This window comes from Macrobrachium rosenbergii, chromosome 22 (genome assembly GCF_040412425.1).
Source record: "Macrobrachium rosenbergii isolate ZJJX-2024 chromosome 22, ASM4041242v1, whole genome shotgun sequence".
NCBI lineage: Eukaryota > Metazoa > Arthropoda > Malacostraca > Decapoda > Palaemonidae > Macrobrachium > Macrobrachium rosenbergii.
In genome coordinates this window covers 19,409,092-19,433,701 of record NC_089762.1, presented here as the reverse complement: position 1 = coordinate 19,433,701, position 24,610 = coordinate 19,409,092, and the positions used below count along the sequence as shown (strand labels likewise).

At 36.1% G+C, this 24,610-nt stretch overlaps 1 long non-coding RNA gene across 1 annotated transcript in view; it reads left to right on the top strand.

The window, feature by feature from the left end:
- Window positions 1-24,610, top strand: part of LOC136850610 (uncharacterized) — a 284,569-nt gene that overhangs the window by 117,941 nt on the left and 142,018 nt on the right. Inside the window, exon 2 of the long non-coding RNA XR_010856666.1 lies at window positions 16,417-16,451. This is a non-coding gene — a long non-coding RNA (uncharacterized lncRNA). The remainder of the gene's footprint in view (window positions 1-16,416; window positions 16,452-24,610) is intronic.

Sequence of the window (24,610 nt, the reverse complement as noted above, 5' to 3'; positions counted from 1 at the left end):
GTGATTCCTACCTCTGAAGTCAAAACCGGTCAGGATCTACACACAGTCTCTTATTATTTCACCTTTAGTGATGTGATTATATATATATATATATATATATATATATATATATATATATATATATATATATATATATATATATATGTATGTATGTATGTATATATACATATATATATAATGTATATATACATATATATTTTATATATACATATGTACATAAAATATATGTGTGTAAAGTAAATCCATTTTAGTACGTTTGAGGGCCTAAAGTTTTCTATTTCGCTCAAGTGAAGTCTGATTTTACCACATGCCTTTAGTATAGTGCTGTTGTTGTTTTTTATGCATATATCTGCATCGATGTGTGAAACACATATATTTACGTGTTCAGATGGTAACAACTTTTTTCTGTGTAAAACAAGCCGGTTACATTTTTGCCTTGTACGCATAGCGACAAGAGAATAGGTTTTATGTTATATTTTTAGAAACTTTAAATTTGCAAAGTAGATTTAGTGTTGTTGTGTGTATTCGAAAGCGAAAATCCTTAAAAGCAATGTCGATGCTTGTTAGGGTCGTTTCGAACAGTCTGTGGAGGCTTTCTTTCTGTTGTCCTTTTTTAAAGTTACGCTCTTCTTAGGAATGCCTCCAAGAATCAGACACCTTGAGGAAACGTTTGTTTTGCTTGCGTGTTTCTTGACTCTCTCTCTCTCTCTCTCTCTCTCTCTCTCTCTCTCTCTCTCTCTCTCTCTCTCTCTCTCTCTCTCTCTCTCTCTGTCTAAAATTACTTGCTCTTGCCTTTTTGTATAGGTGGTATGAAATCGATTTGGTATGATATTCCCTTCATTATGTAAAAAATTCAAGTTTATATTAACATTGCTCTCGACACGAATATAGAGCAAAGTGTGTATGCAAAGAAAAACACCAGACAGAGTAATTCGAAAATAGGATTAGATGAGAGGATAAGAATAGGAGCGTACAGGAGACTTTCGTCCTGCAGTCGTGTCTTAGGTCATTTTGGACGCTCGTCACTACTTTTCAATTGGTTGGAGTATTTTATGGGTGCTTGTTCACGTAGGTCGGTCATTAAAGGTGTCACATTTAGTGATTTCACATCTGTTTGTAATTATATAACCGATGTTTAGGAGCAGTGGCTTTTTCTTGCACCTTTGGGTGCTGGAGAGTGGCGTCATACACCAACACACGTTGATTATTTCTATTTTATTCACTCGGAAGGGATAATTCGAATGAAATGTTGTCAGTTGGGTCACTGCTGAGTCGGTAAGTTGGGGAAAACACGCTGGTGTGCGAGGTAGTTATCCTGCCCAGGTAATTCTTAGGTAGTGGTGCTCAGGTTCCAACTTCTTTTATAATTTGTGTGGCTTGGTTGGCAGCGGTCTCGTCTTTCAGTCGAAAAACCTGGGTTCGATCCTGATGTGAGTTAGAAATTTATTTTTGTTCCACACGTAATTTTGCGTTGATTATTTCTGCCCTTTGCTGTTTATATTTTTTTGTACCACCAATGGATGCTTATGTTCACGTCACAGTTTCGTATTTAGTTGAATTATTAATGTTATCTATTTTTAATTTTGCTCTCGTCTTTTTGTGTGACGCCAGTTTTACTAGCCGTAAATCAATCAATTTTCGTCTTTTTGCGTAGATTTCGCTTTGTTTACAGTGTTATGAGAATTACTGTGTTCAGTTGTCATGTCCTCGTATTTATCGTATGCTCCCTGTGCTTTTGGTAACTGATTTTCTTGCACGGGCGTTGGTAAACCACCTAATAATCAACCCTAGCTGTAACTGCAAACGGATCGCCAGAACTAGCATTTGTCGATATTCAACAATCAACACAACGACCTTTACGCTAGCCTTTATTTGTATTCTTAACGTACATCTTATTTTAAGATTTAATTGTTTAGAAATGCTAAAGGAGTCTGCTGATCAAGTTGGCGAAAGCTTTATGTGTATGTATGTATGTATGTATGTATGTGTATTATATTACAGTGAAGACGAAGTACTAAAGTCCATATGCTTACGTATGCTTTTGTAGTGTCCAGTTCAGATTTAATATTCGGGTTTTCCTTGAACTGATTTTGGCATCATTCTAAAAGTGCAAGCCACGGTCCAGTCTTGAAGGGGAGTTATAATAATAAATACAAGTGTGGTCTGAATCATTCCTCCTCCTCCTCCTAAGAAACAGATGACCTTTTCGTTCGACCATTCCTCCCGATTGGCTGCTGTGCATATGAATAGACTCTTTAATACTAGATTCAGTCGAGCTGTTGTTTTCCCTGAAATTTTCCAAATTACTTCAAGCGATTTCGTGAAGTCATTCCTAATGGAGGTCTGATGCATCCACTTCCTATTTGTTTTGAGAATGCGTAGTTGATCGAAGTTTCTATACTCTTTTAGTAATTTGGTATACTTCGTGGAAGCATTGAAATGAAACGCCATATTGATGATCTTGCCATTCTGTCTGTCTGTCCGTTGAGAGGATATATAAATCAGTCATGACCAGGAGAACGAACCGAATAATGCACTGAAGAGATGTTAATTTTTTCTAAAGTCCCGCCGCCCAGGAGATGGGGACCAAAGAGTGTTGTAGAATAAGGATTTGCATGGGGGGGGGTTACTTTAACGAGGCATTGAATCTCTGTTTTTGTATGGTATTTTGTTTTTAGATAACTTGAGCTGTTGTTAACCAACATTCACGATAATTTAGGTGATAACGTTGTAGACGAATCCTAAGACGAGCTATTTTGAGACGTATTTTGAAATTCTTTTTGCCATTTTGGCTGTTTCAGAGCAGTTAACATAAAGTCAGCAAATAGGATGAAAGTGTATTTTGAAATTCTTTTTGCCATTTTGGCTGTTTCAGAGCAGTTAACATAAAGTCAGCAAATAGGATGAAAATGTATTTTGAAATTCTTTTTGCCATTTTGGCTGTTTCAGAGCAGTTAACATAAAGTCAGCAAATAGGATGAAAATGTATTTTGAAATTCTTTTTGCCATTTTGGCTGTTTCAGAGCAGTTAACATAAAGTCAGCAAATAGGATGAAAATGTATTTTGAAATTCTTTTTGCCATTTTGGCTGTTTCAGAGCAGTTAACATAAAGTCAGCAAATAGGATGAAAATGTATTTTGAAATTCTTTTTGCCATTTTGGCTGTTTCAGAGCAGTTAACATAAAGTCAGCAAATAGTATGAAAATGTATTTCGAAATTCTTTTTGCCATTTTGGCTGTTTCAGAGCAGTTAACATAAAGTCAGCAAATAGGATGAAAATGTTCTCATCGGAACGTTACAGTCACCGTGATGAGTCTTACTTTTAGCCATACTCGGGGCAAGAACAATATCGGTTAAAGCTAAGTGTTATTTCCAGATATTCCAAGGGAACCAACTGTATACATATGCTGGCTAAAGTGCTTGCTTCATCCGTGTTTTCAAGCTGGTAGGCGTATCTTTTTGGATTGCGTGGTCACTTGGGACTATTGATTTTTCATAAAAAAAAAAACTTTCGGCCTACAAATCACTTGGAGTCGTGTGTATCTTATTTACCTATCTTTGGGTAAGTTTAACGGGCGTTGTCTTCATATTATTTGTCAAGTATATTTTAATTCCTTCAGCGAGATATATTGGGATCTCTTTAATATATTGCCCTTCACCGAGTTATTTATCTTGACTTGGTCAAAAGACGTATTTAAGTCAAGTGTTAAAACAGTAAGAATTCTACAGGATTGGTATTATTACCAAAAGCTCATAATCTGTATAGAGTTCTGTAACTTCTTCCTTGAGTGTTTTTTTTTATTTTGCATACAGCAGTAATTATTATTATTATTATTATTATTATTATTATTATTATTATTATTATTATTATTATTATTATTATTATTATTATTATTATTCAGAAGATGAACCCTATTCGTCTGGAACAAGCCAACAGGGGCCATTGACTTGAAATTCAAGCTTCCATAGAATATGGTGTTCATTCGAAAGAAGTAACAGAAGGTAATTGGAAATTCGATTTCCATGCATGGTGTCATTTGCTTTCTCTTTCAACCTGCTCCTTGAACGGACTTTCCAATGAACTCCATTGCATAATTTCAAGGCGTCCCCTTTCTGTCTTTCCTTTGTATGAACATGCTCGCGAGAATTGTCTGCTGAAGTGGTATTGATCTTTAAACATTGAACTGTAAAAAAAATCCCTGGTTTCCGCCCCATCGATGAAAAAGGCTGTTATTTTCTTTTATGTGATTCAAGCCCTGATTTTGATATGAAATTGCTCTCTAACACACAGTTGAATTTTTTTTTTTTTATTAGTTGCCACTTGGAAAAGTCTGTATAGTATCGGTAACATAGTAAAGGTTACGTGTGCAGGTGTGAAAATAAAACTGCAAACAGTGATATAGTTCCTTCTTGTAGGTGTTTTACCATTGCTTCAAGCGTTATGTGACTGGTAATATTTAATATTGTATTGTCTTTGTTTATGACCAGAAATATCTTGTATTTTCTTGCACCTAAGGAACTATATTAGTATCTGGATTAAGAACCAGTGATGACCCCTCAGCAGTTTGGAATACTCTTGTGCAGGACAGACATCGTTGCAGTTCTACGGAAAAAGCGAAAGATCTTTCTTGCGTAGGCAAGAAATTTACACAAACATTAAATAATCAAACATTCAGTAGTTTCCTTATCTTAAACATCATATTCAAAATCGGCATATTACAGTTTACAAACACTGAAATTTCTCACTAACACATTCAAACATTTTCCAAATCCAAATGTGTGTGTGTGTGTGTGTGCGTGTGTGTGTGTGTCTAGGAAGTCCAGTAGATTTCTGCTTCTGTGGTTTGGTAAGGACATCTGTTGAACACCCATTGTCGAACTACTGTCCTTGGGGAAGAGTCAGAATAGCCGGGTTCGTCTGTTGCTGGCAGCCGGATGGTTCTTGGATCGAATTATTTTGAGATGGCTCGGTCATCTGGAAAGAATGGACGATGATAAATTGGTGAAAAGAGAGTATAACTCCGAGGTTTCAACCTAGAATGAGTTGGATAGCTGAGGCAAGAAGTTTTGGAAAGGAAGCGCCGTAATATCCAGTGTAGGTGTATTTAACGGCTAAAAGTTATACTGCGCAGGTGGTTGAACCACAATGCAGTTTTTAAACAAAGTAACTTTTGAAGAAAAATGATGTGGTAGTAGAATTAAGGGATTTTATTGTTGTTATATTTAATGACTCGGGTTAAGGGAAGCCAGTTTTGAAATGGTTGCTTAATTCTCACGATCTTACAGTATCGATTTTGAATATGATGTTTAGGATAAGGAAACTACTAATGTTTGATTATTTGATGTCTGTATGAATAAAATTTTCTGGTCTCCGTTGTGTAAAAGATGGTTCAGGTTTATTTCGATGTTTTATGTATTTAGATCTGCGTCTCTTGTTTCCTTGGGTCTATGATTTGCTTCAATCCAGTCACTGCTGAGGTTCGGATTCTTCACGCTTCAGTTTTCTAAGAGTTAGGTCAGTAAATTCATTGAGGTTTAGCATCAGGACTAATCCTTTATTTATTTTCTAAGGCCTGTGTTGAATAAGAATATTGAAATGCCCTTTCCATGAGCCTTCACCTATAAGAAGGTCTTTGCATGCAAAATAACAGAAACCAAGAAAAACACATTGTGTTCTTTCTACCTTAGCAGTGATACTGACCTTATATATACTGTAGAATACTGGATAGCGAAATTGTATATGTCATTTTGTTAAGAGACCTCCAATTTAAGATAACTTTGATTGAACAGGCCCTGTCATGTGTGCAGACTGTTCGTATGCTCGGAGACTAAAGAGACGATTCACCTTCAGCTTCAGTCCGACAAGTTGAACTGATCGGTAACGGAGGCCCCGATGGTTGTGTGGCGTTGGCAGTTTTTCGTCTTTCCTTGCATTTTCCCTAAGTCGCTATTCTTCGTAGGAGGCTAGTGCCGTCAGTGCACCTCATGGTGTTCACTGAAGGTTCTTTGCAGTGTACCTTCGGCCCGTAGCTGCTACCTCTTTCATTCCTTTTGCTGTAACCCCATTCATATTCTCTTTCTTCTTTCTTGCTGTCCACCCTCTCTTAACAGTTGTTTCATAGTGCAACTACTTTTCCTCCTGTTACACCTTTCAAACCTACCTACTCTGTTTCCCTTCTAGCGCTGAATTGACCTCATAGGTCCCAGCGCTTGGGCTTTGGCCTAAACTCTATATTCCATTCCATTCCTAAATCGCTATTAAAATTAATATAGAATGAAAAATTATGGTTGATCAATCAAATGTTATGTCTTTTGCGTTTATTGTCCCTTTCAGCAAAACCTATAAAAAGGTTTTTCTGAAAAGGACTATGAACGCAACTCATACCCATTTTATTTGATCAACCATAACTTTTCATTGCACGTGCAGTGCTGATGTAACTGAATGGTTAAATATAAGCTCGGTGCCTATTAATATATGCAGTCTATAGTGTCTAAAACATTTGAAATTAAGTTTTTAATCATCTTATTCGGTTAATAATGTTTTGAAGCAACGATGCAGTCTTAGTGAAACCTTGTGGACTTATGTAACTGTGGTACGAAACAACTTAGAGTTACTGATTAAAAAGTACTGCAGAAATGTAAACATTTAATCAATATTTTAAAAAAATGTAACAACGTTTTCAGTGTATGAAGAGAGACCTTTTCTGTAAGACAGAGATTTTCATTAAAATCAATGTAAGCATTCACTCAACCCCAGTGATGCATGTCACGTCTGCAGTGCATATACGAATTTTGACATAACCAGTGATTGCACTCATTCCATCGGAACCTTAGTGCTTCGTAAGAACCTAATCTTCATAATTTCGGTTTTTACGAACATATTCAGGAATATTTGAACTGTGATCAACTCGTTCAGGTAGAATAGCAGGGTGCGGAACTGTTTGGTTTGAATACTGAGAATGCCCCTAATTGTTTTATGCATTATTTCTGTTCATTTAGAATCATTATTTATTTATTACTCATAGCGTAAGCTGAAGAACAAGTCGGATGGCCATTTGCGTGACTTGTACGCTCTCACGCAATAAAAAAATTTATCACAGATAATATGAGCATAGATAAAAAGACATGGGTATAATTTAATAAAGAAGAAAGAAAAAGAAATAATTGCATTATTGACATCTCGAGGAATAGAAAAACGAATAAAATAGTACACACTCAAATAGTGAAACTGAAGCTCGTCTGCTGAAGGCTATTGCAACTCGATTTTTAGAAAGTTGAGACATAAGTCGTGGTTTGTCACAGTGGACTGCATTTTATTGAATATGAAACTGAGAAACGTTATCCTCGATATCGTTTCTTAGTATGGTTACAGATTTATTTCTTGCTTCGGTGATGAATTGTGAATTCATCGTTTCGACGCTATTTAATATTTATATATTGCCCTTAGTCTGTCTGCAAGAGGATGATAAAGAAATGCCAAGGGGAAGAACATCTTCGGAATGCCCCAGTTTTATTAACAACAATTTTTATGGCTTTCTTCTAAACAGCGTAGCACTCAATGGTACAAAAACTAGGTATTTTATCAGAATATGGGATTGAACCTATATTGCCCTTCTCATAAACCACAGGTTGGAAGACAAACCCATGTTAAAGTGATAAAAAAAAAAATTACATATATAGTAAAAAATCGATATTGTACACGTTGGAACTCTCTTTCTCGACTTAAGAATGATGGGTTCAGGTACAAGGACACATTAAATAACTTTTTTTTATTACCGATGGAGATTTTTGTTTTCTCAACTTTGTATAAACTTGTACCTTTGCTTTAGAAACATTGATATTCTTTTCTGTGCCTACGTTTATCTATGTATCAAAATTGGTTAATGATAAATCAGAGTTTTGAGGAAAAGATGGAGAAAGAGCGATGGAGCAATGATTGTTTATATTGTTGAAGAAGTGAAGCAGTTGATTCATATAGACATATAGGGGTAAATGTAACTGTTGATGGTAGACTAATGGAAAAGGCGAGTCACAGAATAGGTTAAGTAAGGTTGCAGGTTGTGTTTAAAAAAATGTGGGAGGGACTTTTTGAGTGCCAATGAAAGCTAGGATTGGAATGATGGGGCCTTTGGTGAGCCAGCCCACCTTTATGAAAGCGAGGTGTGGTTATTGAATACAAGAGAAGGAAAAAAGATTTGAGCAGTTGAGATGGTTTGTGTAGTACAGTATATGTGGGCCAAGAAGAAATGAAAGGTGAGAATAGTGAGTATATGTAAAAGTTGTGAAAAGAATAGTGATCAGTGTGTTTTGCATTGTTTTAATTATATTAGAGAATGGAAGATAATTGTTTAATAAGTGTGTGATTAGGGGCTGCAAAGAGGGAGGATTAGAGGAAGATCCAGAGATTGTTGTGCAGTGGACTGGAAAGAGAATGGGAGCAGAAAGGCATTTGTACGCAGAATCGTTAAGCTCATGAAAAGTAGGGGTGTGTCTAGGGAGTTTAGCGAGATGCATGTGAGCCCTTTGTGCAGATGTATGAAGCACTTGATATTTTGGAAATGCCCACACAGGGGGTTCATTCACGATTCAGCAGTTAAAAATATGGATGCGGGAATGAGCATTGTCTTCTTTTTTACTCTGGGGTCGAACACCAGTGTTGTCAGTTTATTTTTATTCCGCCAGTGAACAATTCATCGGTACTATGAGCAAACTGTTATCATTTTAGCCACAGGAGGCTTACGCGAACAGCCGATGAACACTGTTCTTTGACTGTAATAACCTTTTTTTGCCATTAAACATTCATCTCCAAGCTTTAGACTAAGCTCACCTTCTAAAAGCCGATGTCTCGGCATCCATGACAAGTGACGTCCATTATAGAACAAAGACCAAATAATGAGATAGGATGCCCTTTTTCCTCCTCAGGAGGAGATTGCGTCCTCGAGAGGAATGCTGTTCTTTTTAAGTGCCCCATCAGTCATTCCTGTGGAGAATCTGGCAGCAGAAGATGATATGGAGACTGCCAGGTACCTAGCCTGTGGTGGGAAGATTTTTTTAGGGTATTGTGGAATACATGTTATATTAAATCCCATTTCCACAGCAACAAAATGCGTTTTCCTTTATTTACATATACCTGTTAGATGTAAATTATTTGAAAGATGATGAAAATTAGAAGTGTATTTTAAGGATAAACAAAAAATCGCTTTTTCAAAATTTTGTTGCAGTGAAATTTAAGAGTTTTTTTTTAACGAGTAAGCAGAATTACAAAGACAACTAGAAGTCAATAACTAATAAAGGGTGCATTTTGGCGACAACAATAACCAGTAAAACATTTTTACAATTTCTTTTAAGTTTTTGTAGTTTTGTGTAAGTTATATAGCTGGAAAGAATTATTTACGAGGAGTAGACTAATGAATAGCGGGCGTAAATCATTTTTACGGTGAAAAAAGGCCAAAGGATCCCACGGGTTGAAAGAAGGGAGAATTGGGTGGTGAGCATGATATAAAAAACAAAAATTAAAATTCAATGTTTTGTGAAGGGTAGTGAGAAAAATGTGCTGGCAAATGAATTCAAACAACAACAATAACAAAAACATAAGACGATCGATTGGTCTGGATAGCTTGACGAGATGGTCTTTGTGAATAAGAAATGATCGATGACAATAGATGCCTTTCGATGTGGGTCTATCGTGTACTTTATTATTTTTTTCAAACCGTACGTGTAATCCTAACGTGAATCTGCGTTGATTTCTCAAAAAGAAAAGTCTGATCGTGTGTATTGTGTTGTTTTTCAGTGTAAACACATCATCTTTTTAAAACTGATTGCCTGTTGGAGATAAAGCGAAACGTCATGTTTCCAGACTAAAGTTTATTAAGCAGTTTTATGAAAACTGTTTAGTAATGTATTTGCAGTTCCTACACAAATTGATTGGCATGACGTTATAGCTTAATATCTGATGGATTATCAGACATTTGTCACTTGAGACGTAATTGGTTGGGAAAATAGTTTTTATTAAATTTATTATGAGATATTTGCTCTGAGTCAAGTCTGTCAAAAACACAACGGAGAAGATCTGTTATAAATCAAGGTCTCTAGACCTTGTTATAAATGATGGAACCAGAGATGTTTTGTTTGGGTTTTGCCCTAACCTCTTTTTGTGTCAGCATTCTTGCTGACGCCGCCTGATTCTAAAGCCACATGGTTTCAACATGATCGTTTATAAAGTTCCGCACCAAAGAATTTCAATTTCTCCATGGATAATTCCGTATCTGGGCCAGCTGATCTAGAAAATGTTGTGCCTTCAAGCCGGCAAAACTGCAAAAATACACCAACAATTCTTAGAGATCATTTTTTGCTGAGGTACTTGAAAGTACTCAGAACTATAAGATTTCGTGATCTTTATCATCTTAATGACCTAAGGTTTTTTGCTTGGTATTCTAAGAAGCTTCGTATTTTCTGGAGAGGCTTTTACACCCGTTGCTAATCCTTTATGACTGGACTTCATATTGCTGTTGTCATTCTTCATAATTACAGTTTCTGACAGATAACTCGTTATCGATAATTACAACCAGAATCCTAAGGTTTTCTTTCATTATTATTATTATTATTATTATTATTATTATTATTATTATTATTATTATTATTATTATTATTATTCAGGATGTCGTGCAATTGGAACTAAAAAGTTCAAGCGAAGATGAAATGCATTACGTGCCATTGGAACTTCAAAGTTCAAGCGGAGATCCAGTGCTTTACTACCCTAATACTATTCTCCTTTCATTTAAATAAATTTTTATCTAATTATTAATTTATATATTTTTTCCTTTTTAACAAGTAAGATATCTTTTTTCTGTATTTCTCTTTACCACCTCCTCTTACTTTTAGCAAATGTAAAAATCGCAAGTAGTGATTACAAAGAGATATAAAAACATTCATTGTAAATAAATGGAAAATATATGGAATGAGGAACCTATATAAATATTAAATTGAAACGGATAAAATCCTGCGTTGGAAAATGGAGTTCATCATATCAGAGAGAGAGACACACACAAGTAATTCTGATGCGCCTTCGAATAGGCCATACTCGTTTGACACATGGACATTTAATGAACAGTCCACATGGTCCTCCTCCCGAATGCCCAGAATGCAAAGTGTTGGTAATAGTCAAACATGTGTTGTGTGACTGTCCAAAATATAACCAGCAGCGAGTAAATGGATGGGGGAAATTTTGTCAGTATCTTCTGCATTTTCAATCATTCCAATTTTAACATTCATGAGGAAGTGCAATTTAAAAGACAAAATATAAAGTAAATAAGTAAATAATGAAAATACAAAACCCCATAGGGTAGGGCGCTTAATGAATTAAAAACATATTCTGAATTTTAATTTTTATTTTTTTTTTTTTTGTATGTATGGAAACGAGCAAATGTATTTAATGCATACATGTGTTCCAGTGTAAAAGCGTATACTTATACAGTTATTTCTTATAAATTACATTTTTATTCATTCATCATCACGCGAATGACCTATTTGGTTCCCAGTAATAGGCCTCAGGCCTAGACCTGCTATTTCACCCTAATCCTTCGGGCCAGCCCTATGAGAGCTGATAGTCAGCTCAGTGGTCTGGTTAAATTATTTTAATAATAATAATAATTCCTAATGAACACCATATTCTTTGGAAGCTTGAATTTCAAGTCAGTGGCCCTTGTGGGCTTGTTCCATATGAATAGGGTTCATCTTCTAAATAATAATAATAATAATAATAATAATAATAATAATAATAATAATAATAATAATAATAATAATAATAATAATAATGAACCAAACAAAAACTTCTTTCAGTTTTCTTCTGAAGATGGAAAGAGAAACCCACAAGATTCCTGTGTATAACTTGTTTACTTGTAAATATTTACATGTTACTTTTAAACTCGAGTACTTTCAGGTCCTAACTGTGACCCTTTTTCGAGAGATGAGGTAGTCAGGCTGGTTCAAGGCCCAGCAATCTTCTGGAACTTCTTCTCCCTGTGCTGTCATTTATATGATGGCTGTCCTGGTTTCCATTCTCTTGAGAGTTGTTAATCTCCTCCTGACGGTTTCATATCCTGATCTGATGGTCAGTGGTATTAACCCTTGTGGTATGTGAGTAGTTACCATCGGTCTGTTGGGCAGGAGACCGATGGTAACTACTCACATACCACAAGGGTTAATACCACTGACCATCAGATCAGGATATGAAACCGTCAGGAGGAGATTAACAACTCTCAAGAGAATGGAAACCAGGACAGCCATCATATAAATGACAGCACAGGGAGAAGAAGTTCCAGAAGATTGCTGGGCCTTGAACCAGCCTGACTACCCATCTCTTGAAAAAGGGTCACAGTTAGGACCTGAAAGTACTCGAGTTTAAAAGTAACATGTAAATATTTACAAGTAAACAAGTTATACACAGGAATCTTGTGTGTTTCTCTTACAATAATAATAATAATTAATAATAACAACAACAACAATATGCGTAATGCCACAACCGATCTCTTGCTGGAGCATTTGCATATGATTCTGGAAGCAAACTTCCCTTCGTCTGCAGATTGGATTCCACCTGCCTTTCTCTTTTCCTAAATAAAAAAAAACTAATTAAAACCGTAAACTTTTGCTGCGAATTAACTTCGTGTATCTTTCTCGGGTTTGGGAATGTAAATCGTGTTTAAAGCCATGTTAACTAGGTTTTTGTAAATGTAATTCTTATATCTTTTTATTCCTTTAGTGAAGATATTTTAGTTATTTCTTTTTCCATCTTTACTCAAAGGGCAAGAAAATGTTTTGGTTAGCAGTTTAACTGAGTATAAGGAGCTGGGAAGTGAATAGATTTAAGATATTTAAACATTTATTATTTCCCAGCTCATGATGAAAAACATCAAAGTAAAAGTAATTTTATGTATAGAAGAAATGAAAGTAAACTAATATTTGGGTTAAACTCGAATTTTATTGTTTAAAGATGGCATCAGCATTTTTTATATTTTATTATACAACTTATGTTTTTCATAAATGTTAAGCGATGTAAACAAAGCAGTTAAATTTATACTCGAGGCCTCTTGATTATAACACACGAATATTCAGGATATATTCATTTAAAAGGGATATGTAGATGGCTAGAAATATAGTGCTGTATGAATAATGTATTCAACATTATACGCAGTAATAAGTGATTGAATGTATCCAGTTCCCTGAGCTAATCTGTGTCTTTTCACTAAAGCATTTGACTCGCTGCTAAATTCAGAGATTACTGTAAATCTGAAGGAATTTTATGTAAATTCTTCATACAAATACCTCGCTATGAGCCTAAAGCATCTCGATATCACGTTTTGCAAATAATGTATTCATGGTTTCTCATTGCTAACAGATGAATTGAACATGAGTTAAGGTATGGACTTTTTCGAAAACAGATTTTAAAACGTGTAATATACAAAGGACGAGGGAGATGAGTTTCATCATGCAGTCATTGACTGTGATGGCATATATTATCTGTAAATGACGCTGACTGCAAAATATATTCCTTCAGAACGATACGTCTATTTTTTTCTATCGACTCTACTTATCCGAAACGCATCTCTCCAATCTAAATACTCGTATGTTCCTGATCCTTATCGTGGGAGTGTCCTCCTTCCTCTAGTCTTTGTCTCTTTGATTTTACGAAATTTTTTTCACATATCTTCATTACTTTATAACATGACCTAGGTGTTCCTACTAAAATATTCTATTTCCCCAGGTAAATGTGGAATACAGTACCACATAAATTTAATATCATTCCGTCTGATGATGTTAGTAGGTAACAGAACAAACATTCATCATCATTAGAGCGGTTTGATAATGGCAACACAAAAGTTATGCTGTTATCCTTATCCTAGTTGTTTGTGTATCCCGGTCTTTGAAAACGATGGTGGATGGACCCTCAAGACATTCAAGTTGAAGTCGTCTGTGGTCTCTGGTACTTAGAGGAGATGCTTCATGAAAGTCTTGTTGGCAAAGTCGTCCATGAACCAGAGATGAGTAGTACTTCCTTTTTTTCTTCGTCTTTTAGCGTGGTAGGAATATTTTGCTAAAGTTTGTTGATGAAGCTTTCATTATAGTATAGCTGTTTATTAATAAATAATCTTTTGAATTTCGTATTTCATGTGGGTTGATTATCAATCATAGATTGATCACTTCTTATTGTTCGTTTTTATATAGCGATCCAGTGCAATGAAACTTGGTCGGCTTTCCAGACGCATTTGCAGTAAAGTGACCCCGTATATTGCTTTTCCATATCTTTGTAGGGATAAAAAACATTACACTTCTGAATGCGCGAATGAAATACGCATATCCTTCAAGCACAATATTGAAGCGCGCTATTATTCGGGGCTTTATCCAAATTATCTTCGGATAGCCCGTCTCGAAATATCATGATGAAATGGTCTTTGTTTCTTGAAAATCTGGAGACCAGATCGTCAGTCTTATTTTCAGTACCCGCTTGTTTCTGGATATCAGGACAAAAATAAATTTCGGGACGGTCAGATTTATGGCGAGAGACGCTTGAAACAAGATGGTTATTGATGAGTCGATGGCGCAGATATATTCATTTGAATATCAAGGAAAGGGAGAGACATGATGGGCGTGTATGAAGTGAAAGTTAATGGATGGGTCTTTCCTTTTGTCTGTGCCATCGTCAGTGGGTGTGACATACGCCCTCTCCCGCCCTTCGACGTGGAACCCCAGACACCCCCAAGATCTTATCTATCGCTTCGGGAATACAGATGGCGCGTTCTGATCCTCTCTGCGGTCCGCACCACAAAATGGAAATGGTTCCAATTCCTTGTTAGGGCCTCCGATAATGTTTGTCGGATTCGAGAGCGGTACAAAAGGAATTATAAATGATGCCTCTTGAATCCCCTCCCTTCGAATTTATGCGTTCTTGCAGCCAGTGAGTGGGTCACATTTATGTGGCGTCTTGTGAGGTATTTAGTACATATATATGTACATATATATGTATATAATGTGTATGTATGTATGTATGTATATATATGTGTGTGTGTATAATGCATAAATATTTCATGCTCCTGAAATTATTATTTGTTTATATTTATATGGAGACAATGAAATTCAAATGTACTTATTTATTGCCATCCAAAATGGGTATCCTCATTCACTAATAAATAATTTTGCTCTACTCCTGGGGTACTCGAAACAAAGATATATTTTCAGAAAGAATCATACAAGTGTGAGTCGGAAGAGGTTTATGTATATCAGTGTGAAGAGAACAAAGATTGAGAGAGAGAGAGAGAGAGAGAGAGAGAGATTAATTTACTCTCCGCCTATCTTGTTAGGACAACACAAGGCCCTCGTGGGGTGAGATCCAGCTAAGTTTCAATATACAAAAAGCGTTTTGTGAACAATGAACTCGTTAGCGCCCTGCTGATACACAAACCCTTGATCCATTCTCTGCTGTAATTCGGACGTGTGCTTTTTAACTTTGCCTAACTCTTCTTGTAGAATATCTTTGAATTCACTCGGATAATTTACCGTCCCCCTTTTAGAGCACAGAAAGCATAGAACTGTATCAGTTCGGAATTGACTTGAAATTTAAAGTCTGTCCGACCAATATGCCATCCAGAAATTGAATGCACCAATTGCGCGCGTGATGTAAATCTATATTATGCTGATGAATAGTTATTGGCGCTCTCATTAGGCTTCCGACCACTCGTATTTTGCTTGCGTTTTTCAAAAAGCTCTCACAATTTATTGGAATGAAACTAGTATTTGAAATTCGAAATACGCAGGATTATTGGTAACTCGGGCAGACAGGTACAAACGAGCTATTCCAACATAACTTGCCTTCGGAATTATCTATCTGAACGTTGGAAGCTTGTAGATTTTTTTTTTTTTTTTTTTTTTACCGCGTAAGGTTCACTACATTTAAATGTCCCTAAGATAAAAGATGAAGTGAGAGTGAAAGAGAGAAGAATGGATTTGAGAATTTTTTGTTTTTTCACTTTATCTTTGGATATTGAATAGTTCCTTTGAAACGACACAGCTTACTTACTAAGGAAATAAAGACTTATTTTTTCACATATCGTAAGTCGCAGGTCATAATTACTTCGGCCAAAAATTCTGTTTTTGTTTCAATTTATCCATCTGTCTGTCGTTTAGTGGGTTGGCGTGAAGAATTAATCTTCGGATTTTGATGAAACATGTTACAAGCGATCGATGGGTGACATGCTCCAAATATATTTTGTGACATCTTTTTCAAATGTAATACTCATTTACTGATGATGCAGTTAATCAGTTTGACCTCACAAGGTCAGCCATAACATTATATGACAATTATTAATCGCTTCTTTCCTTTTACTGTTCATATTAAAGTTCATTGTTCCTTTTTCCTCTTCCAGTACACCCTGTTCGCGCACTGCTTCCAGCACTTGAAGTAAGTACATTTTCGTTCATGCAGTTCGTAGTAAAGAAATTGGAAAATCACAAAAAACATTGACAGTGTGTTATTACTGCGACAGGCAAATAGTGTTTGGGTATGTGAATGTATTTTTCATTATTTATTGTCAAATGGTATTTCCTCAAGAGCTGTTCCTCTCCGTAGGGGGCTAGTATCGTTAGTGCACCTCATGTGGTGCACTGTAGGCATTACTTAAGTTTCTTTGCGGCGTCCCTTCGGCCCCTAGCTCCAACCCCTTTCTTTACTTTTACTGCCCCTCCTTTCGTATTCTCTTTCTTCCATCTTACTTTCCACCCTTCCTAACATCATAGTGCAACTGCGAACTTTTCCTCCTCATACACCTTTCAAACCTTTTACTGACAATTTCCGTTTCAGCGCCGAATGACCTCATAGGTCCCAGTGCTTGGCCTTTGGCCTAAATTCTATATTCAGTTCAATCAATTCAATTCAATTCGTTCAACTCAATTCAAGAGGTGTTCGAGAGTAATTTTGTAATCCAAGACTTCTTTGGGTGACTTAACACGATGCCGAGTCAGTCGCCGAGGGATGTTAAAGGCTGTGTCATTAGGTATGATTTATATAGAATTATTCAATAAGGTCAGGATTTAAGCATTTAAATATAAATATCCTTGAGAAACAGGTTAGGTGCAATTTGGTTTGAATAGGAAAAGGAGCTTCACGGTTTTTTAAATGTCTGAAAACCAGATAGTCATTCTAAATACAGAATATGGTAAAAAGTAATTCCAAGTTTGAAATGTATAGTTCCATAGGGTTATTCAAAAAGATAGCAGATGGTATACAGCCAGGTTAGTCTTCAATACTCATAAACATATTCAATTTGTTGTCATTTTCGAGAATTATATAGCTGAAATAGAAAAGGAAAGCTGAACTACGTATTTTGTTTTATGTCTTTAATTTTTACTACACCTACAAACTTCGCCCACAAACTTGATCGATCGAACGAGACTTTGGCCTTACTCTCGCCCCGGTGTGTCGTCATTTTGGCCTCTTTTATGTTGTATTTGAGTGCCATAGTGTCAGTGAGTAGTTTAAGGATGAGTTATCACTGTGAATTTCATATTTTGTGGTTAGTATTCAAATGGCCACACCTTGAAATAGATTTATGAAGTGTTCTGGGTGCTAGGTTTTTCCATTTTCCATTTTAACAATCAAGTTACCAATAACCTCTTCAGCCACTAGGCCTATGCTAGCTGTCTGCCACAGATCTAGAAATGTGATAGTAATATTTTACTCTGTGGACTGACTGTGAAGTTACTGTTCTTGCTATAATACTCAGTTTTGTATCATTTTAAGTAATGACACTTGTAATATATTATTAAGTGTTGAAAAACAGCGAAAAAACGAAAGGCCTAAGATCAAAATAATGAGTCAAAACTAGCCGAAAATGATGCGCCATAAGTGACTGGTTTGATTTCAAGTGATCCATAGGGTTATCTGTCAAAGACTTGATACCTCAAACTCCATTAAAACCAATAATAGATAAATTCTTTCGGTGCTACGAATTAAAAACTAGACTACAAATGCTTTCGAGATTTTCATGAGACACTTTTCCCCCTCCCCCGCGTATTGGTGAGCAGTCAGCCACTCAACTCAAATCTGTCCATTTCGGAAATGTTAGTGATCCTGTCATTGACATTCCGCCGAATCATTTCAGTTCATCCAAAAATCACGAGATCAAGGTTTCATTAACAGACTTGAATTAATAGAAATCTAGCATGTATCGTATTTAATATGGAAATTACGCCGGAATTATTTCTATTAAACAAATAAACTCTTGTCTCGTCAAAATAACCTCGAAAATTGGATGCACTTAAAGCTCTGATTTTGAAAGAAAAATCGCAAATGCACCATTTTTTAGATAATGATTTACTTATTTGGCATCAGTAGGTTTAGAATTGCAACTCCAAGAATTTTTTTATTAAAAAAAAAAGCCGAAAGATGTAGTAGCCTTTAAGCCTAGAGCCAGATAATCCTAGCGATAACAAGAGCCACAGTTTTGTGATTTCTTATCCACAGAAACATGAAGAAGCTCCAATTATACTCATATTGAAAGTAATCCCAGTAGCATTAATCTCCAGTTAGAAGATCATTCATATGCAGTTAAAAAAAGATGATTCAATTTTAGAAACGATTTACCTATTACCATCGTGTAAAATAATGTGCCGGGAGGAGCAATTAATTAAGAGGAGGAAAGCAGTGATTGGAACGGTGAAATCCTTTAAGGCCACCAGATATAATAAAAACAACGGTGGTAGATGTTACAGGATCAACAGAAAGGAGGGGTCTGGGGAAATAATAGATTTTGTCATAAAATCTGTTATCTCGTAAACAGATATTTTTTCGTTTTCTGGGGGTGAGGGGCCCCTTAAGGTAATGGACAAAATTTGTTCAGATGTAAATTTAATTTATTCTTTTAATGAACTCGAATGAATATAACAAATATCATAACAATAAATCGTTTAGCACCGAAACTAAAACACTGAAGACGAGTAACTCCATAATTGTGAATTTGCAAATTGAAAGGTAAAGATTATACAACCCATTTTCAACCCCACAATATCGTTATAGGATTTTATTTTGAATAAAGAACACTTTTAATCAAAATAAAATCCTGTAACGATATTGTGGGGTTGAAAATGGGTTGTATAATGTTTACCTTTCAATTTGTGGATACACAGTTATGGAGTTAACTTGTCTTCAGTGTTTTAGTTTCAATGCTAAACGATTTAATGTTATAACGTTTCCAACTTACATGTAAAGTCAGATAGAATATTTAGCAACAAATTTACTCTGGCTATTTGCGCATCAAAATATAAAGCGAAGAAATGAATTTGTCTCACGTCCGTAATGTTTTTGAAGTATAACACAAAGTCTATTTACTCACTTCTGATTAAATAATCATCTCAAGAAAGAAAGAAAGAGAGCTTGTTTATTGAAGAGTCTGATGAATTCCATCTTAAACTTAATATTTCTTCCGTCATACACGTGTTATTTTAACTAACGCTTGCTACGAAATTTCACAAATGATTTTTATCTTTTGTGTGCCTCTATAAATATTAATATGGTTTTCATGCATTAACTTGGGTTAGCAAAGGTATGACGGCTCGCTTTGGTCTAGTAAAATCTGTTTAAAAACCACAGCCATAGCTGGTATATTTTGGCGACATAAACTGTATTCTGCGAGTGCAATGACATATTGATTTATGAATTTGCCCTTGAGATCGAGGCAAGGCCTCGCTTGTCAATAACGGGAGGAGTCAGTGTGGAGCCTCCCGCCCTAACGAAGACAAATGCGTCCATTCTCTCTCGCTGTGCTTATGACACGGGATCGTTTGTTCCAGAGGTAGTAATTAATAGTTTATCCTCTCGGAGCCTCTCTGTCCCGAATACCTCTCGGTCAATTATTCTTCGAACAAGATGAGCTAGTGATCACAATGTATTCGTAATCTTTTGCCGTCTTTGAATCTCAGCAGTTCACATTGGAATCACGATCAATTTTCCTGCTGTTGCTCTTTCTGAGAATTCAGTTCCTTCTCGTTGGCCTGCGTTTCAATAAATATCTAGGATGAGGCGATTTTAATTGAAGGTCACTCATTCGGTAATGAACTACATTGTATTTAACGACGGCCGTATGTAATTTGTTTCTTTTTTTTCATCGCTTGGGTTCTTCATAAACAAAACGATTAATTAGGTTAATAAAATGAGGAAAACTGGTTCAAACAAAGAATTAGATGTGTGAGAATAATAGTTCATGCACGCTTCTCAAAATAGCTCGTCTGATATTGGGCACAAAATGCCTTCATTTCCTCAACAGGTTGCCGTTGTGTCCACAAGAATTAAGCCACAAACAAATATTGACTCTCTCTCTCTCTCTCTCTCTCTCTCTCTCTCTCTCTCTCTCTCTCTCTCTCATTATCCAGTTGAAATGGATATTGGTTGTTTATCTCTGAGGGCATTACGTAGTGTATCATGATGAAACTCGTGTATTTGAGTTAATCATTTGTGCATTCTAAGCGTCCTTTTTCAGCAATGTGTGTGAGTTTGCAGTGGCATGCCTGAGAAGATGAATAGCTGAATATCTCCCATGTAAACTCTCTCTCTCTCTCTCTCTCTCTCTCTCTCTCTCTCTCTCTCTCTCTCTCTCTCTCTCTCAACACAACACTATCTTCCTCAGTATTTTTCATCGCAGTGCTCTCTCTCTCTCTCTCTCTCTCTCTCTCTCTCTCTCTCTCTCTCTCTCTTTTCAACACAACACTATCTTCCTCAGTATTTTTCATCTCTCTCTCTCTCTCTCTCTCTCTCTCTCTCTCTCTCTCTCTCTCTCTCTCTCTCTCTCTCAAACCACTAAACACTATCTTTCTTCTGTATTTTCAACTGCTCTCTCTCTCTCTCTCTCTCTCTCTCTCTCTCTCTCTCTCTCTCTCTCTCTCTCTCTCAAACTAAACACACTTTCTTCGTATTTTCAACATTTCTCTCTCTCTCTCTCTCTCTCTCTCTCTCTCTCTCTCTCTCTCTCTCTCTCTCTCTCTCTCAAACCACTACACTATCTTTCTCTGTATTTTTGAACTCTCTCTCTCTCTACCACTCTCTTTCTCTCTCTTCTCTCAAACCACTACACTATCTTTCTCTCTCTCTCTCTCTCTCTCTCTCTCTCTCTCTCTCTCTCTCTCTCTCTCTCTCTCTCTCTCTCTCTCTCTCAAACCACTACACTATCTTTCTCTGTATTTTTGAACTCTCTCTCTCTCTCTCTCTCTCTCTCTCTCTCTCTCTCTCTCTCTCTCTCTCTCTCGTGTATCTTTTTCAACCCTGTATTGTGTGTGTTTGTGTATGGATGTGAAACTGGGTTTGACAAAGTGGCCGTAGTGTCACTTGCCCTTAGTTCTATCGACCAAACCATTACGTATGTCAGGTATCATGATTGATGACCAAAGGGAGCCTCTGTAGCATTGGAATGAGACAAAGTGTATGGACAAAAGATTGCATGTCTTCTCCCCCGTCACTCACTCACTCACGCCCTTCCCTTCTCTTCCCTTCTTAATATTATTCTTAATCGATCGTTTGTGTTCCCTTTCGTTTGGTCTTCTTTCATCTTATTTTCTTTTTCGTTCTCGCTTCATGTCTGTTCTCATTGATTGTCAATGTATTTGGTTTTCATTGGTCTTTTGTTCTTGCTCTCTGTCTTATCTTTCCTTATCATCATCCATCACTCTTTACTTCTTTCATTGCTGCGTTCGTTTCTTTACTCTTCTCTTTTTTGTCCGACTTTTTTATATTAAGCGTATTTTTTCTTTTGTAGCTTTTATTTTTGCTTTTGCTTTTGATATACATTTTCCTCTTGTTTCATATTTTTGATTGCTTCTCATTCATGCATTAAATCACTTACTGTAGTTTTTTACTAATTTTTCATTGAACCGTTTTCCGTTATTTTGGGACGATTCGTATGTTTGTTTTTATTCCCTTTTATCCCCACCCCCCGTCTTCAGTGTTTATTTTTTAATGTATTGTGATACGCCAGTGTTTTTGCCGGTCATCCGTGGATGTTATGTATTTTTTTTGTTTCATGTCTTTTTATTGCTTTAAGAATCCATTTTGGCTTCACCAGTAGTATTGCTGGTAATGAGGTATGTGACAAACTGAAGGAAAAAAAAAGAGGATCCAAATAGTTATTTGATACAAAAATTAAAGAGGATCCCAATAGTTATAGGATACAAAAATTTCATGTTTAGCTTACAGGAGATTGAACATAAGTATCGTTTGTAGATGTATTGATAGTGGAATTGTTCAGAAAGGGGTTTGACTGTTGGAAATACTTGGCTTTCAAAAAACATTCATAAATTACACTTGAGAAAGAAAACATGGTGTCGAAAACTCTTAAATTGTATGTTGGCAGATGCAAGACCCAGTTGATGGATGCAATAGTGAGGAAAAGATTGGCTGGAGGTACTGTATATCTGATTATCACTTAGTTGAAGCGATGGTGAAAATAGATAAAGTATTAGTTGGATGGGAAGGATGAAAATGTTTCCATAAATGTAATAGTCAGGGAGTGAAACCATTATACAAGAAGGTGGATGGAAAGTGGGCTAAGGTGCTAGATACTGAAATGGAATGATGGAAGCACTAAAAAATTTGTAAAATCGAGGATGGGGTCACAGTCAGCAGGCAGTGTTTGTGGTCAAAGGAGGGAAGGACAAGGGAATGCAAGCAGCCCGTGGGGGATTATGAAGTTATAGGTTAGTGAAGGAAAATGACTCTCTCTGAGGTTTAGTTGAGGACAAAACTAAGAGGTTTTTCATTGGTTTAAAAGAGGATGTATAAAGTGGTCACGGATGAATTAAATATGAGTACAGTAAATACCTTTAGTAGAAAAAGAAGTGATACCTTGCAGAGGTAAATGGAAAGAGAAAGGTTAATAAGCAAATGGCTCTTAGAAAAAAAAAAGATGTAAATGGAAAGATACAGTCTGAATAAAAAAGAGACAAGCTGAGGGATAAATGAGTTGGAGGAAGTTAAGTATACCTTAGTTTAACCAGACCACTGAGCTGATTAACAGCTTTCCTAGGGCTGGCCCGAAGGATTGGATTTATTTTAAGTGGCCAAGAACCAGTTGGTTACCTAGCAACGGGACCTACAGCTTATTGTGGAATCCGAACCACATTATACCGAGAAATGAATTTCTATCACCAGAAATAAATTCCTTTTATTCTTCACTGGCCGGTCGGAGATTCGAGCTCGCGGCCAGCAGAGTGCTAGCTGAGAACGGAATCCACTCGCCCAACTAAAAACTTACCTTTAGGAGAAAAGAAGTGATACCTTGCAAAGGTAAATGCAAAGAGAAAGGTTAATAAGCAAATGGCTCTTAGAAAAAAAAACAACGATGAAAATAGAAAGATACTCTGAATAAAAAAGAAACAAGCTGAGAGATAAATGAATGGGAGGGATTAGAGTAAATTAGAAAGAACCTATTGAAGTGACTGTAAGGGACGGTAGGAGTGCAGTTCAAAAGTCGAAGAGGGCAAACTGATGTAAAGAGTTAAACATTATAATTAGATGGGTAGTACATTAGTGAAAGGGTGATTAAGTGGTTGACCATGATAAGGTGTCTTGATTAAAAAAGTTTAAAAGAAATAATGTTTGTGGAGAATAGTCAGGATGAAAATTAACCTGGCGTAGCTTACACGGTCACTGAAAAGGTATGATATATATGCATATATATGATATATATATATATATATATATATATATATATATATATATATATATATATATATATATATATATATATATATATATATATATATATATATATATATATATATATATATGGAAAGAGTTGTTCGTTTAGGCTAGGCAAGGAAGAGTGTAGATCAAGTGTTTTAGTATGGAACACTTGAATAAGAAGTTTACGAGTAAAGGGAAATAGTTGTGTACAGTATACACAGACCTATAAAAGTTGAAAATTATTATAAATTATTACAATGAAAGTGAAGTGTATTATATTATCTAGATGAGAGAGTTACTGGTTGGTATGAAAGTGGGTTTGAGGTAGGGTATATTATATCTTCAGGGTTATTGATATCCTTAGAATGGAGTTGTGTGAGTAGTAAGGTGCAAAGTTGTAGGATAAGGAAAGCGGTTGTGAAGAGAGTGTGAAGGGGCTTGTGTTTGCTGATGATGCATTGTCGAATATGGCTAGGGATTGGAAACTGCAGAGACTAGTGAAAAACTTGAGAGTTTGATAAAGGTGAGTGGCGTAATGTTATGAGGGTAGATGGAAAAGAATATTAAACAGTAATAATGGTATGGATGGTGGAAGAATGGAAGTGGATGTTTTGTGTCAATAATTAGGAGTAAATGTAGTGGAAGATGTTAGGATGAGAGAAGAGGTGAGTCACAAATAGGCGGGGCAAGAAGGTAGCAAGGAATAAGCAAAATATTTGGAAGAGGAGGAGGAGGAGTGTGCAGGTGTGTCCAGGTTAAAATGTTTGAAGGCTGTGTTGAGCCAGCTTTCCTTTATGGAAGTGAAGTGTGGCTCTTGATTATAAATGAAATGTAAAAGGCTGAAGCGTTTGAGATAATCTACGTTGCATTTTTATAGAAAGAGAATTTGAAAG